The following is a 16,592-nucleotide window of genomic DNA, read 5'->3' on the forward strand; positions in this document are numbered from 1 at the left end:
CTGTCAAGTGATTAGTGTCAGGAAGAAAAAAAGAGTAATGGGATAAGGGATAATTATGAAGACTGCTCAGTTAGGGAGGAAACAAGGACTTCTCAGAAAATGTCATTAAAATCAGCTAAATATATGATCACTCAGCCTGTGTAATTTTGGATGCAAAGTATACATTTAAGTTGTTGACCCTTTTCTAAGTCTAAAATAACCAAATATTCTTAAGGGTGCAAGATATTTTAGAGTGCCTCTCTATTATAAGTCCTCCCATTTTTACAAATAAGGAAACTGAGGCCCAGTTTGGAGAGAATCAGTGGATGACTTAAGTCAAACCTGGTTTTCTGGCCTCCAGGCCAATGTTCTTCCCACAATATTAAGCTATTCATCAGTTTTTGCATGGGAGGAATTCCGTTTATTGAGCCTCAGGTGTGTTTCCTTGGCACAAGTTGGTGGAACAAGTTCTTTTTGTACGGAACGTTTCCTCAAGTTGAGACTTACTTGCTAACACCACAGAGACCCTAAATATTAAGACCTTGAAAATTTTCCTTTATCTACTCTATGGTCTCTTAGGCCATTCCTATTTGCTTTTAGGAGATGTCTGGTTATTGATAAAGAGAGAAGGATAAAAAGACCATACAAGCCAGCAAGGGGAATTGGTCAAGCAGAGGCTCAGCTGGTTCATATCATGTCAGTTGTACCTGTTCTAACCTTCAGATTTCAATATGTGTGGGGCACATGAATTTATAACAATTAACAGTATATAGCAGACATTTTATTTTTTTCAGTGTCAGCAGTCTACTTAATTTCTTTGAAAGTCATCTGTATCAACACATAACTTAAAGGAAAAAACCCCAAATTTGGGAGTCTTATTTGAAAGATTTAAGTTGATACTAATGACAGCTTGATGTCATAGTTCTTGTTCACTTCCTATAAAAGTACATTTTAATAACATCACATGTCAGCTAATTGGTGTCAGAGAATGGCCTATTGGGAAAAATAGGACAAGGACTTGTCTTGAAGTTACTTTTACATGGCAAATATTGTTTTACCTTGCCCTATGAATTTATATCATGTGGCTCAACACTATTATATAATAAGCCCCTAGTTTTCTTTCTTCCTTAATTTGGACAGGGTCTTGCAGTGTTGTTCAGGCTGTCCTTGAATATTCTGTCTTCCTGCCTAAGATTCCATAGTAGGTGAGGTTATGGACCTGCACTATTTTCTCCTGTTTTCTTTTATACTAGGGATTGAAACCCAGGGAACTCTAGCACTGAGCTACACTGCCAGCCATTTTTATTTTTTTGAGACAAAGTCTTGTCTCAAAAAGTTGCCCAGGCTGGCTTTGAACTTGTGATCCTCCTGTCTGAGCCTCTGGAGTAGCTGCAATTACAGGTGTGTGCCACTGGGCCTGCCATTTAACTAATAGTCAATACAGCACAGTTATTAAAAACATGGTTTTTATTGCCAGTTTATGCCTCTTAATCTCCCTGCTCTCTCAGCAGTTTGACTTTGGGTAAGTTTAAGTTCTCTGTGTCTCAGTGTTCTCATTGTGGAGGTAATATTGGCACTTATTTTATACAAATGTTATAGAGAGAAGAGGAGTTAATATATATGAAGCATTTGGAACAGGGGCAGTAGAAACCTTATTAAGCATGCTTCATGAATATTGGCTACTAAATGGTGGTGAGTCAGCTCATGGAAAGGAAAGACCATACAGCTTAGCTGGTGTGTGTGTGTGTGTGTGTTTGCTGGCCACTATGTGCAAAATTAAGAGCAAAATCTATAGGGTGGTCCATAAGGGAAATTTTGGGTTTGCGTATGGAAAACAAGGTGGAGTAATCCGATTTAGGTAAGATTAAAAATAGAAAACAAAGTGGAAACAAATGAGTATAGTCTCATCTAGAGATGTTAGTTACATGGAATGTTTTAGGTAGATTCTGCAATATTAATTGATACCAAATTACTCTGTCACTATAATTTTAATTTTTTGGATAATTGGGTGGGTCATGTTTTCCAGTGTGTGATGCATTGCATGTGCCATAAAACAGAAATGGATGAGTGGGAATTTTGTATGTTGTCAAGTTCAAGGGATTTATTTAACTGAGATAATAAAGGAAAAAAACTATGGTGGGCTTTGGATAATATAGTTTATATTATTATAAAATAGTCTTTTAATAAGACAGATAGTATTAGGAAGTTTCACCTGAGTATGGGATATGGAAAGAGTCGAGGATATAATAGTTTTCATAAGTGTTACAAGCTATTGGAAAAACATTCATTAGGTTGAACATCCTTCTTTCATCTCTGAAGTATAATTCAAGTGAGATTCCCTTACTTTCTACTGACTCTTATAGGTTTTTTTTTTCAATGAGGAAAATTAAAAATTATGTGTATCCTTAAAAAGGATGTACCTGGCAGTTTTGATTATATATGGTCAGAGAGGTATTTCTACATGGTTACTGAGGCTCAGTTTTGTGTTTACAATCTATCATGCTTTCCTTAAATATGTTTGCATGGCAAGGGGTAATATCATTCTTTGATATTTAATATTTTTTGAAAGCTTAAATCCAAATAAAAAAATCTTGTTAAACATAAATGTAAAAATAATATAGATGTGTATTACATATAATTGAATATCCTACTTTTTGTTAATTGCACTAATGGACAGGAGATATGGGCTATGCTTTCTCATTAATTATTAAGATTTGGGAATATTAAATAAAATTGACATTTGGAAGGAAAAAATTTTAAGAGTAGTTTCATGGAGTTGTAGATGGGGAAGACATTGACTGTCAAGCATTGTATCCATTACCCATCTCCCAGAAGCATGGCATTGGAAATTCCTTCTGAAGATGTGGTCTCTTGGGAAACAGGCAGAACTTTCTAAACATGGCTCTTAGTAGCTTTTTACTGTCTTTTATGACTCGAATGGTGGGAAGCTTTCTCTGTGTCTAGCATTCTGTTTCTCAAGCTTTCTTCTTTTTCAATCTTCAAGGGAAGTGGAAAATGGTTCGATATCCTTTTCTAAATTATGGAGTTACCAACGATCAGAAGTATTCTTAAGATCCTCACAGATTTCATACTTCAGTGACCCTCAAATACTCATAGTATTCAGGACTTTGGGATTTGGAGAAAGGCATCAGTTCCTGGGTCTTCTGATTGGAAGCAAATGAATATATATGACATTCTGATACTTGGTGGAGTTTGGAGATGTTTATAAAAGCTATATTGAACCAACTGTCTTTTGAACCTAGAAACACAACTTGCAGATCTTTTTTTCTGAAAATATAAGCCATGTGTAATGCCACTAAGGAACTTCTATGTCTCAAAAACAAAACAAAACAAAAACTGTCTCGTGGCATGAGGAGAAAAAAATCTGAAAGTGTTATATCTTTAGGGACTAGAATTTGTTAATGCAACTATCTTATAAAACTGGTCTGAATAGTATGTAAGGAGAGATGTTATTTGCAGTATCTTTTTAGCAAGTGGGCCATGATGAACCACTGGATGGTCTCACATCCACTAGTAACGGGGCTAGGTGGGGCAGAGATTGTATATTACACTGATTCTTGATGAAAAAAGTAGCTCTAAACTTTCTTAGACTCTGCTTCCACAGAGTCTTTTGTTACAAAAGAAGGCACTGAAAGGAAATTTGACCAATATTGTTAAACTTCTTTGGATGGGAGTACCTGACCCACTTTCTCCTCCCCATCCCACCAATTTAGAAATCTCTTCATGTACTTGTTAAATGAAATATGTGCAGTCATCTGCAGGGAATTGGTTCTAGGACTTCCCTGGGAATACCAAAATCTGGATGTTCAAGTCCATATATAAAATGGTCTAGTACTTTCCCATAATCCATGCATATTGTATACTTTAAATAACCCCTAGAAGACATATAATACCTGATTCAAGGCAAACATTTTGTAAATAGTGTACTATATTATTTAGGAAATAATAACCAGAAAAAAAATCTGTACATGATCAGTACTGACAGAACATTTTTGATCCAAGATTGTTTGAATCAGCAGATGGAGAACCAATAGTTAGGGAAAGATGACTGTATATGACATTTTCCAAATAAAATTTTAAAATCTTGATGGAATGTCACACTGTGGGACTAATTAGGACAGGAAAAAATGTGGACCTAAAATCCAGAGGAAAAAAATCAAGTTCTATTATTGACACTTGCTATTCTTTTACCTTGGGCAAATCACTTCAGCATTTTGTTCTCAGATTTTTTTTTTTTAAATCAAAGAAGTATGTGTGCATGTGTGTGAGAGATAGGTATGAGGAAAGAAAGAAAAACGGAAGGATATTGATTGATTTCTGGGTTTTCAAGGTGATATCCCCAGGGAAATGCTTGGAAAACTGTATTCATTTTTACTTGTGACAATGACTTGGGATGTTACTGGCTCTCTCTGGTTTTCCTGCAGTGCAGAGCATCATCTCACACAGCGAAGTATTGCTCTGCCTCCACTGTCAATAATCGGGATCCCACCTGAAACCCTAGATGAATCTTTAGGATCTCTTCCAGTTCTAGACACAAATCACATAATTGGTAAAAATAAAAACAATAGCAGACCTTAAAAAAATTTGCATGGATTCAAAACCATAAACACAAAGAAATGCTTAAAAAAAATTTATAAAACACTTGAGGCAAAGGTAATCTGTGTGATATTTACTAGAAAAAGAAACTGCCATTTATCGAATCTGTCTGTCCCAGCCATTTTCTCAAATGCAATCGCACACGTACATTTCAATCAAACTGTTCAATTTAGATGTTGTAATTATTACTATTTTGCCAATGAGAGTGAAGTTAGGGCGTACCACTTGTCAAAGATTAGCCTCTAAAGGGGCAGAACTAAAATGTCTATTTGAACCCTCTATCTCCAAATCTCGGGCTCTTTCCCCACATTATGCTCCCCTGAAAATGGAAAATAGTCAAGAAAAGGGTATAAAAATACATGTGTCCATACTAGCCATTATGAATGCTTTTTAGTCCCTTGAATGAACAATACTCTGACCCTAGATTCTTTGCAAAGTGTCCTTTCATCTTAACTTCTCCACACATGAAAACTGTCCTCATTCCTCAGGTGTGGTTTGTCCTTGGCTTCCTCTGGGAAGCCTTTCCTGACCACAAGGGCCCTGTTTCAGGAACCCTTTGTGTTCCAGCAAACTCCTGTGCTTCCTCAGCCTTAGGCTTAGTCCAGCTCTTTGTGACAGTTAGCTTCTTAAAGATGGGGTGTGGAGAGCATGTTTTCCCAATTTCTAACACTGCATTTTGCACCTTACTCATAGTTTGAATAAAGGGATGGAAAAACTGAATGCAGCAATTTATTTTAAGAAACAGTGATGCTGAGCACAGTGGTACATGCCTGTAATCCCAGCAGCTTGGGAGGCTGAGATAGGAGGATCACAAGTTCAAAGCCAGCCTCAGCAAGACACTAAGCAACTTAGTGAGACCCTGTCTCTAAATAAAATACCAAATAGGGCTGGGGATGTTGCTCAGTGATTGAGTTCCCCTGAATTCAATCCTCAGAACCAAAAAAAAAAAAAAAAAAGATGTTAATGGTGAATACTTTGAACCCTTTTTCTTTGAATATAACATGAGATTATAATTCATCTTATATAAAGGTAATTTTTATATGTACATTTATTCCTATAATTTCAAGAAGACATTTCTAAAATCCATTCATCACACACATGATTTCTTATACTACTTGATATCTTTTTTTGTGTCTTCATATTTTTTTTTCTTTAGACACATGTGTATGAACTAAATGATACTAATTATACCCTTTGATAGAAGAGCTGAAAAGGGAGAGAGCAGACTGGGGCCAGATGGCCTGGGTTTGAGAACCTTGGTTCTACAGCTTACTAGCTGGATGGATTTTTGGCAAGTCACTTGGCTTTTGCTCATGTGGAAAAAAAAAATCAGGGAATTGTGGTGCTTATCCTTTGTGACTGTTTTGGACTACTGAAGGAGGTGACAAACAGAATAGAAATACCATAAGCACTTGAGGAGCCTAAAGAAAAAGTGCCATGTAGTAGAAGTGCAGTGTAATTCTTCTTTCTCTTCAATTGGGACATTTTTAGGTAGGATCAAAAGAAAAAGTATAGTATGAGAAAGGGTGAAATGATTTAAACTTGATCTTTACCTCTCAATGAAAGTTTACATAGAGCAAATGTTGACTCATAAAACCCAAGGTGGCTAATGTCAATCCACACTAGTGCATAGAAGTGTTAAGAACATACTGGTTATCCTAGGAGGGTCTCAGAGGGCAACACCCTGAAAACCCTCTATCAGCCATTTGGGGTCATTTCACTACTTCCATACAACTTTGTTCTTTTTCAGTCTCCCCTGTGCTATTACTATAATATACAGGCTCTTCCTTTGCTCTTTGTTGAAAGGGCGAGATTGAAGGCTGATAAACCTAAGAAAAAGTAGATCTTGGAGCAAATTTTGGTGATGGACTTTTACAATACGGCTATATGCAACTTTAATGCTTAGTTTGAGGATTTTTTTTTTCTCATTTTTCTGAGTGTACAGGTTGCAGAATCACATTGGTCAATATTCTTTAGGATAATTAACCATCTTATATGCACATGAAAGAATTAATACGTAACAAAAGTTTTTCTCTTTTTTGGGTGCTTGACCCAGATTAGGCCTCACAAGAACCAGATACACATCTAAAACAGACTTTTAATATTTTTCTACTCATCTTAAATATGGATCACTGTACATCTCTGGATTGCAACAATTAATAAATGATAATTATACCTCTTTCCTCAATGGTATGTACTGTTATTCTTGGCTGGCCATACAACTCCTATGGGAACTCATTTTAAATGATACCAATAAATTGTAGTTAGTCACTGGCGTATAAAGATTCCCTAACATACTGAAATTGAAAACGTAAATGTGTGTGTGGGAACTTTTAGTTGAGTTTTATTTTTTTCTTGCTTTTGTAATGTAGAGAGTTTATATTTTAGTTGTTTATTAAGTCATGTCACATTGTGCTATGATATGAGAGCTAAAAGGCCAATTATTCAAGACAGCATGATAGATTTTGTAGATAAGGAATAGATAGAGCACTGTTAGGAAAACCAGATCTTAGAAGAACACCTACATGGTGGTACTAATGACATTTTCCATTAAGAATGTTAGTTACTCCAGTGGAGAGTGTCTTATGTCCTTAAATGGTATGTGTCTGTGTAGTGGGGGTGGAGGAAATAAACCAAAAGAAAATTGTTTTCTGAGAATTGAGTCATATAGAGTTACAAAATACTGGTTGAGCTTTGCCTTTGTGATTACCAAATACTTATCATTCTGAGGCTATTTTTAGGTTGGTCACTATCTTATGTTTTTACCTAATTGTTCTTGCTACTCAGGAACTGGGTAAGTAAAGCAGGAGGAGATAACATCTATTCTGTATCCTTCTGTGAATATATTTTGTATGTCCTCACATAAATGCTAATATTTTCCAGGTGTGTAAGAATTTGCCTTAGTATTTTTTATAAAGTGGTTCTGCTAACAGATTTTCTCAGTTTTTGTTTATCTTGGAATGTGTTTATTTTGTCCTCATTAAACAACTGAGTTGTCATTCAGAAACCATGTTTGCCCCATGTGGTCATGGCAATTTGAGGACTGTATTGGAATCTCTCTTCATTCCTAAGTCGTTAAAGAGAACCATAACTAAATTATAAAAGCCAAGAGAAGAAAGGAGGACAAGTATGTATTTATAAACCTTGTTGTATTAACCTTATTTACCATTTTGGATCTCTTCTTATGGTTTCAAGTTACCACATAATGTAATTTTCTTATTTCAGTAGAACTTTGTTCTTTTCCATCTTTTTTGTGCTATTATTAAAAAAAAAAAACACTGCATTCTGAATGTGATAGGCCCCAAAATATAATTATCATCAATTGTTTTATCAACAGAATTATTTTCTTGACACTATTTTTTTTATATTTGTATGTGTAGACTCAAGTTACTAATAGCTCTTGTTTTCAGTCCAAAGATTTTGCCTTAATATTTCTTGTCAGGTGGGTCCGCTAACAACACACTATTTTAGTGTTTGGTTATCAGGTAATGTATTTATTTTGCCTTCCTTGTAAATTGAGTTATAATTCAGAAACCATAAAATTCACCCCTTTCAAATATATAACTAAATAGTACTTAATACATCCATGAAGTTGTGTAACAGCACTGCTATCTAATTTCAGAACGTTTATGTCACTTTGAAAAAACTTTGTACCAGTTAACAGTCATTTCTTATCCCTCTGCCTCTGGCCCTAGGTAATCACTTGTTTTCTCTGTATTTGCCTATCCTGTACATTTCATATAAATGCAATCATATGATAGTGGATTTGTGTGTCTGGCTCCTTAGACTTGGCATAATATTTTCAAGGCCCATTCACGTCGTATCATGTATCAGTTCTTCTTTTTATGGTTACATAATTCATTTATAGATAAATCGTATTTTCCCTTTTATCAGTTGATGGACATTTGAGTTTCCCCCACTTTTTGAGTATTTTGATGAATGATCCTAGGAATACATTTATGGAAGTTTTGGTATGGAGATATTTTAAATTTTCTTGAAAATAAAAAGAAATATATTTTATGTGGAATTGCTGAATCCTAGACTCAATGTTTAGTTTTTTGAGAAACAAAGTAATTCTCAAGAAGCTGTTACCATTCTGCATTCCCACCAACAATGAATTGGTTCCAATATCTTAATGTCCAGGTGACATTATCCTTTTTGATTTTAGCCTTCCTAGTTTGCATAAAGTGGTATTGTGGGATTGGTTATGTCATCTTACTGCCTTCTGGCCTCCATGGTTTTGATGAGAAAGAAGTCGGCCATGAACCTAATGTTTCCTTAATCATGAAGAATCTATTTTATCCCCTTGCTCCCTTTAAAGTTTTTGTGTTCTGACACTTTGACTATAATGTGAGGAGAATAACTTGCCTTTATTCTACATGACATTTGTTGAGTTTCTTGAATGGGTGGATTAATGTTTTTTCATCCAAAAATTTAGGATGTTTTTATCACTAGTCACTATATTCAAGTATATCTTCTGTTTCCTTTTTTTCTTCTGGTACTTCCATCATGCATATGTTGGTGTATTCATTGTGTTTCACCTCTCTCTGAAGCTCTATTAATTTCTTATTTTTTTTCAGATTGTGCAGAGTCCATAGTCTCTTGATTTATCTTCAAGTTTGCTGATTATTTTTTGACAGCTCAAATTACTATTGAACCTCTAGTGAATTTTTCATGTACAATAATTATATTCTTCAACACCAGAATTTGTTTTCATGATTGTTTAAAATAATTTCTTTATCTATTGAGTAGATGCTGACATCAAACATTCTTTTGATCTCTTTAATATGATATTTGAATTTACTTCCAATAGATGCCTTAAAGTCTTGGTATGATAAATCCAACATCTGGGCCCCCTCAAATACTTTATATTGTTTACCCTTTCTTTTTCTTTTTTTTTAAAATTGACTTTATTTTTTAAATACGTGACAGCGGAATGCATTACAATTCTTATTACACATATAGAGCACAATTTTTCATATCTCTATTTGTATATAAAGTGTGTTCACACCAACTCATGTCTTCCCATCCCATCCTTTTGTGTATGGATCACACATTATTTCTTTGGATAGTTCATATTTTTGGATAACATATTTTAGATAACATATTTTGAGTTAATACATATTTTGTCACTCTAGATGCTTATTTATTATTCCTTGGAGCTTACTGTTTATTTCTTTATTGACTTAGTGACTTGGGTGGATTAATTTGATAAAATTTCCAGTATAATTGCAACCTTCTCTCTGAGTGGGCATCACCTTGGGTATGCTCAGAGTTTTCTGGTCGACAGGAATGACTGTGATTTTAGCAATGGCCTCTTTGTGTCTCCTCCTCCCTCTTAAGCTTCTTGCTTAAAGCTGTTAGAATTGCTAGTTGGTGGCTTGGAGCTGAATAAACTGTTATCTGACAGCTCTATTATTTTTTGATAATTACCCTAGGATGTTAAATATTTCATGATCTGATGAAATGGAAGTTAAGCCTCTTGGCAGATTTTTGCTAGTCTTTGAGAGTTGTTCTAACCCTTACCTGGACAGAACCTCTATGCTTTGGACCAGGAACTGATGGGATAATTTAGGTCTTCACAGGCCTTATAGAGATGGGACTGTGAGGATATGTGTACTTGGGTAGGGGGTTAGAACTAGTACCACCTTCTGGCTGTGGCCACCACCCAGTATGGATCTTCTGTAACCCAGTGCTTTAGAGCACATGAATTGCTAATATTTGCCAGCTGCCATGTGATCTCTGTCTTAGGAAGCTAGTAGAAAGGCAAGCTGGCTGCCAAGCCCAGTAGAGCAACTTAGTGCTATGTAGGAAAGGGACTGCAGTCTTCATCAACTGTCTGCCAGGTACCTACCTAAATGGCAGGGAGTTGATGTGACAGACAAGGTGACTCCCAGCTGCCACCAAATGCTTGGCACAGGCCCTCTGCTACACAGTGCTGTGGAAGACAGGATCTGCTGATATTCACTGGCTACTCAAACCGTCTAGAATATTGCTCCATTCCAGGTATCTGGGGGAGATGGGAGCTGCCATTTGGCTGCCAAACCCACAGGATACCACTGAAACTTCTTTGCTGCAAGGGAGAGCTGTTGGTAAATGGGTACAGTCCCTAGCTTGAATGCCACAGCCTTCCACTGTTCTTGCTGAGTCTTCATAAATTTTGTTGAATAAATGCTTTTTAATTTGATGCAAGCCCCTTAATTAGTCTCTAGAGACTTTATTTTATTATTTTTTTTTTGAGTTTTTCTTCATATTACTTTTTTATTCATACCAGGTAAAATTTTGTCTGCATGTCTTGCATATGAAGAAACAGAAGCAAAAGCTATACATGGAAAAGAATACTTCTCCAGACTTGACTCAAATCTTCCTAAAGAAAGTTCTTTTCCTAATTTTAATTCTTTAGTAATATCCATTGCTTTTCTAGTATAATCAATAATATTTCTGGATCACCCTAATAAAGAGTATTTTACTTTATTTATTTATTTTTTTTAATTAATTTTTATTGTAGGTTGTTCAAAACATTACATAGTTCTTGATATATCATATTTCACACTTTGATTCAAGTGGGATATGCGCTCCCATTTTTACCCCATATACAGATTGCAGAATCACATCATTTGCACAACAATTGATTTACATATTGCCATTCTGGTGTCTGTTGTATTCTGCTGCCTTTCCTATCCTCTACTATCCCCCCTCCCCCCTCCCCTCCCCTCTTCTCTCTCTACCCCCTCTACTGTAATTCATTTCTCCCCCTTATATTTTTCCTCCTTTCCCCTCACTTCCTCTTGTATGTAATTTTGTATACCCCTGAGGGTCTCCTTCCATTTACATGCAATTTCCCTTCTCTCTCCCTTTCCCTCCCACCTCTCATCCCTGTTTAATGTTAATCTTCTTCTCATGCTCTTTGTCCCTACTCTGTTCTTAGCTACTCTCCTTATATCAAAGAAGACATTTGGCATTTGTTTTTAAGGGATTGGCTGGCTTCACTTAGCATAATCTGCTCTAATGCCATCCATTTCCCTCCAAATTCTATGATTTTGTCATTTCTTAATGCAGAGTAATACTCCATTGTGTATAAATGCCACATTTTTTTTATCCATTCGTCTATTGAAGGGCATCTAGGTTGGTTCCACAGTCTTGCTATTGTGAATTGTGCTGCTATGAACATGGATGTAGCAGTGTCCCTATAGTGTGCTCTTTTTAGGTCTTTAGGGAATAGACCGAGTAGGGGAATAGCTGGATCAAATGGTGGTTCCATTCCGAGCTTTCCAAGAAATCTCCATACTGCTTTCCAAATTGGCTGCACCAATTTGCAGTCCCACCAGCAATGTACAAGAGTACCCTTTTCCCCACATCCTCGCCAGCACTTGTTGCTGTTTGACTTCCTAATGGCTGCCAATCTTACTGGAGTGAGATGGTATCTTAGGGTGGTTTTGATTTGCATTTCTCTGACTGCTAGAGATGGTGAGCATTTTTTCATATACTTGTTGATTGATTGTATGTCCTCCTCTGAGAAATTTCTGTTCAGGTCCTTGGCCCATTTGTTGATTGGGTTATTCGTTATCTCATTGTCTAATTTTTTTAGTTCTTTGTATATTCTGGATATTAGGGCTCTGTCTGAAGTGTGAGGAGTAAAGATTTGTTCCCAGGACGTAGGCTCCCTATTTACCTCTCTTATTGTTTCTTTTGCTGAGAAAAAACTTTTTAGTTTGAGTAAGTCCCATTTGTTGATTCTAGTTATTAACTGTTGTGCTATGGGTGTCCTATTGAGGAATTTGGAGCCCGACCCCACAGTATGTAGATCATAGCCAACTTTTTCTTCTATCAGACGCCATGTCTCTGATTTGCTATCAAGTTCCTTGATCCACTTTGAGTTAACTTTTGTGCATGGCGAGAGAAAGGGATTCAGTTTCATTTTGTTGCAAATGGATTTCCAGTTTTCCCAACACCATTTGTTGAAGATGCTATCCTTCTTCCATTGCATGCTTTTAGCCCCTTTATCGAATATAAGATAGTTGTAGTTTTGTGGATTGGTTTCTGTGTCCTCTATTCTGTACCATTGGTCCACCCGCCTGTTTTGGTACCAGTACCATGCTGTTTTTGTTACTATTGCTCTGTAGTATAGTTTGAAGTCTGGTATAGCTATACCGCCTGATTCACACTTCCTGCTTAGCATTGTTTTGCTATTCTGGGTCTTTTATTTTTCCATATGAATTTCATGATTGCTTTCTCTATTTCTACAAGAAATGCCGTTGGGATTTTGATTGGCATTGCATTAAACCTATAGAGAACTTTTGGTAATATCGCCATTTTGATGATGTTACTTCTACCTATCCATGAACAGGGTATATTTTTCCATCTTCTAAGATCTTCTTCTATTTCTCTCTTTAGGGTTCTGTAGTTTTCATTGTATAAGTCTTTCACCTCTTTTGTTAGGTTGATTCCCAAGTATTTTATTTTTTTTTGAGGATATTGTGAATGGGGTGGTTGTCCTCATTTCCATTTCAGAGGATTTGTCGCTGATATACAGGAATGCCTTTGATTTATGCGTGTTGATTTTATAGCCTGCCACTTTGCTGAATTCATTTATTAGCTCTAATAGTTTCTTTGTAGACCCTTTTGGGTCTGCTAGGTATAGAATCATGTCATCTGCAAATAGTGATAATTTGAGTTCTTCTTTTCCTATTTTTATGCCTTTAATTTCTTTCGTCTGTCTAATTGCTCTGGCCAGTGATTCGAGAACTATGTTGAACAGAAGTGGTGAGAGAGGGCATCCCTGTCTTGTTCCAGATTTTAGAGGGAATGCCTTCAGTTTTTCTCCATTCAGAATGATGCTAGCCTGAGGCTTGGCATAGATTGCTTTTACAATATTGAGGTATGTTCCTGTTATCCCTATTTTCTCTAGAGTTTTGAACATAAAGGGATGCTGTACTTTGTCGAATGCTTTTTCCGCATCTATCGAGATGATCATATGGTTCTTATTTTTAAGCCTATTGATGTGGTGAATAACATTTATTGATTTCCGTATATTGAACCAGCCTTGCATCCCAGGGATAAATCCTACCTGATCATGGTGCACAATTTTTTTGATATGTTTTTGTATCCGGTTCGCCAGAAGTTTATTGAGGATTTTTGCATCTAGGTTCATTAGAGATATTGGTCTGTAGTTTTCTTTCTTTGTAGTGTCTTTGTCTGGTTTAGGAATCAGGGTGATGTTGGCCTCATAGAATGAATTTGGTAGTTCTCCCTCTTTTTCTATTTCCTGAAATAGCTTGAAAAGTATTGGTATTAGTTCCTCTTTAAAGGTTTTGTAAAACTCTGCTGTATACCCATCCGGTCCTGGGCTTTTCTTAGTTGGTAGTCTTTTGATGGTATCTTCTATTTCCTCAATTGATATTGGTCTGTTTAGGTTGTCAATATCCTCCTGACTCAATCTGGGCAAATCATATGACTTAAGAAATTTATCGATGCCTTCACTATCTTCTATTTTATTGGAGTATAAGGATTCAAAATAGTTTCTGATAATCTTCTGTATTTCTGAAGTGTCTGTTGTGATATTGCCTTTTTCATCCCGTATGCTGGTAATTTGAGTTCTCTCTTTTCTTCTCTTCGTTAGCGTGGCTAAGGGTCTGTCGATTTTATTTATTTTTTCAAAGAACCAACTTTTAGTTTTGTCAATTTTTTCAATTGTTTCTTTCGTTTCGATTTCATTAATTTCAGCTCTGATTTTAATTATTTCTTGTCTTCTACTTCTTTTGCTGTTGTTTTGCTCTTCTTTTTCTAGGATTCTGAGTTGAAGTATTAGATCATTTATTTGTTGGTTTTTTCTTTTTCTAAGGAATGAACTCCAAGCAATAAATTTTCCCCTTAGAACTGCTTTCAATGTGTCCCATAGATTCCGATATGTTGTGTCTGTGTTTTCATTTATCTCTAAGAATTTTTTAATTTCCTCCTTGATGTCTTCTATAACCCATTGATCATTCAGTAACCTATTGTTCATTCTCCAGGTGATGCATGATTTTTCCTTACTTCTTTTATCGTTAATTTTCAATTTCATTCCATTATGGTCAGATAAGATGCATGGTATTATCTCTACTCCTTTATATTGTCTAAGAGTTGCCCTGTGACATAATATATGATCTATTTTTGAGAAGGATCCATGTGCTGCTGAGAAAAAAGTGTAACTGCTTGATGTTGGGTGGTATATTCTATATATGTCAATTAAGTCTAGGTTATTAATTGTGTTATTGAGCTCTACAGTTTCCTTATTCAACTTTTGTTTGGAAGATCTGTCCAGTGGTGAGAGAGGTGTGTTGAAGTCTCCCATGATTATTGTATGGTGGTCTATTAGACTCTTGAACTTGAGAAGAGTTTGTTTGATGAACATAGCTGCACCATTGTTTGGGGCATATATATTTATGATTGTTATGTCTTGTTGGTGTATGGTTCCCTTAAGAAGTATGTAGTGTCCCTCTTCATCCCTTTTGATTAACTTTGGCTTGAAATCTATTTTATTTGATATGAGTATGGACACTCCTGCTTGTTTCCGAAGTCCATATGAGTGATATGATTTTTCCCAACCTTTCACCTTCAGTCTATGTATGTCTTTTCCTATCAAATGCGTCTCCTGAAGGCAGCATATTGTTGGGTCTTGTTTTGTGATCCATTCTACTAGCCTGTGTCTCTTAATTGGTGAGTTTAAGCCATTAACATTTAGGGTTATTATTGAGATATGGGTTGTTCTTCCAGCCATATTTGTTTATTTATGTTACTAAACATGGTTTGTTTTCCTCTTTGATTATTCCCCCCCCCTTTACTGTACTACCTCCCGCTGTTGGTTTTCATTGATATTTTCCATTTCCTCTTCCTGTAATATTTTGCCAAGGATGTTTTGAAGAGATGGTTTTCTAGCTGCAAATTCTTTTAACTTTTGTTTATCATGGAAGGTTTTAATTTCATCTTCCATCCTGAAGCTTAATTTCGCGGGATACACAATTCTTGGTTGGAACCCCTTTTCTTTCAGTGTTTGAAATATGTTATTCCAGGATCTTCTAGCTTTGAGAGTCTGTGTTGAAAGATCAGCTGTTATCCTGATTGGTTTACCCCTAAATGTAATCTGCTTCCTTTCTCTTGTAGCTTTTAAAATTCTCTCCTTATTCTGTATGTTGGGCATCTTCATTATAATGTGTCTAGGTGTGGATCTCTTATGATTTTGCACATTCGGCGTCCTGTAGGCTTCTAGGATTTGGGATTCTGTCTCATTCTTCAAGTCTGGGAAGTTTTCTCGTATTATTTCGTTGAATAGATTGCTCATTCCTTAGGTATGGACCTCAGTACCTTCCTGTATCCCAATGACTCTTAAGTTTGGTCTCTTTATGTTATCCCATATTTCTTGAATGTTCTGCTCATGGTTTCTTAACAGCTTTGCTGAGCTGTCTATGTTCTTCTCCAGTTGAAATACTTTGTCTTCATTGTCTGATGTTCTATCTTCTAAGTGTTCTACTCTGCTGGTAGTATTCTCAATTGAGTTTTTAAGTTGGTTTATTGTTTCCTGCATTTCCAGGATTTCTGTTTGTTTGTTTTTTATAACCTCTATCTCCCTGTATAATTGATCTTTTACTTCTTGGATTTGTTTATGTAATTGATTGTCAAAGTGGTCGAAGTGGTCTTTCATTGACTGATTTTGCTGTCTAATGTCTTCCTTGAGACTCCAGATCATCTGAAGCATGTATATCCTGAATTCTTTATCTGACATTCCATCTGCTGCAGAAATTACCTCTTCTAAAGTTGAGTTGACCTGCATTGCTTGTGGCCCTTTCTTTCCTTGTCTTTTCATATTGATCGCGTTTCTTTCTGCTTGGTGAAACTGTTGTGTTATTGATTTTTCCCCCTATATATTTATATTGCTCTTGTATAGCTGCAAAGTCTCCCTCGCAGGCTTTGGCGGTGGTTCTTCCCCTCCTCCAATTGAGGCAATGTGCCTACCACGCCGG

Source organism: Callospermophilus lateralis, chromosome 17, assembly GCF_048772815.1.
Source record: "Callospermophilus lateralis isolate mCalLat2 chromosome 17, mCalLat2.hap1, whole genome shotgun sequence".
Classification (NCBI taxonomy): domain Eukaryota; kingdom Metazoa; phylum Chordata; class Mammalia; order Rodentia; family Sciuridae; genus Callospermophilus; species Callospermophilus lateralis.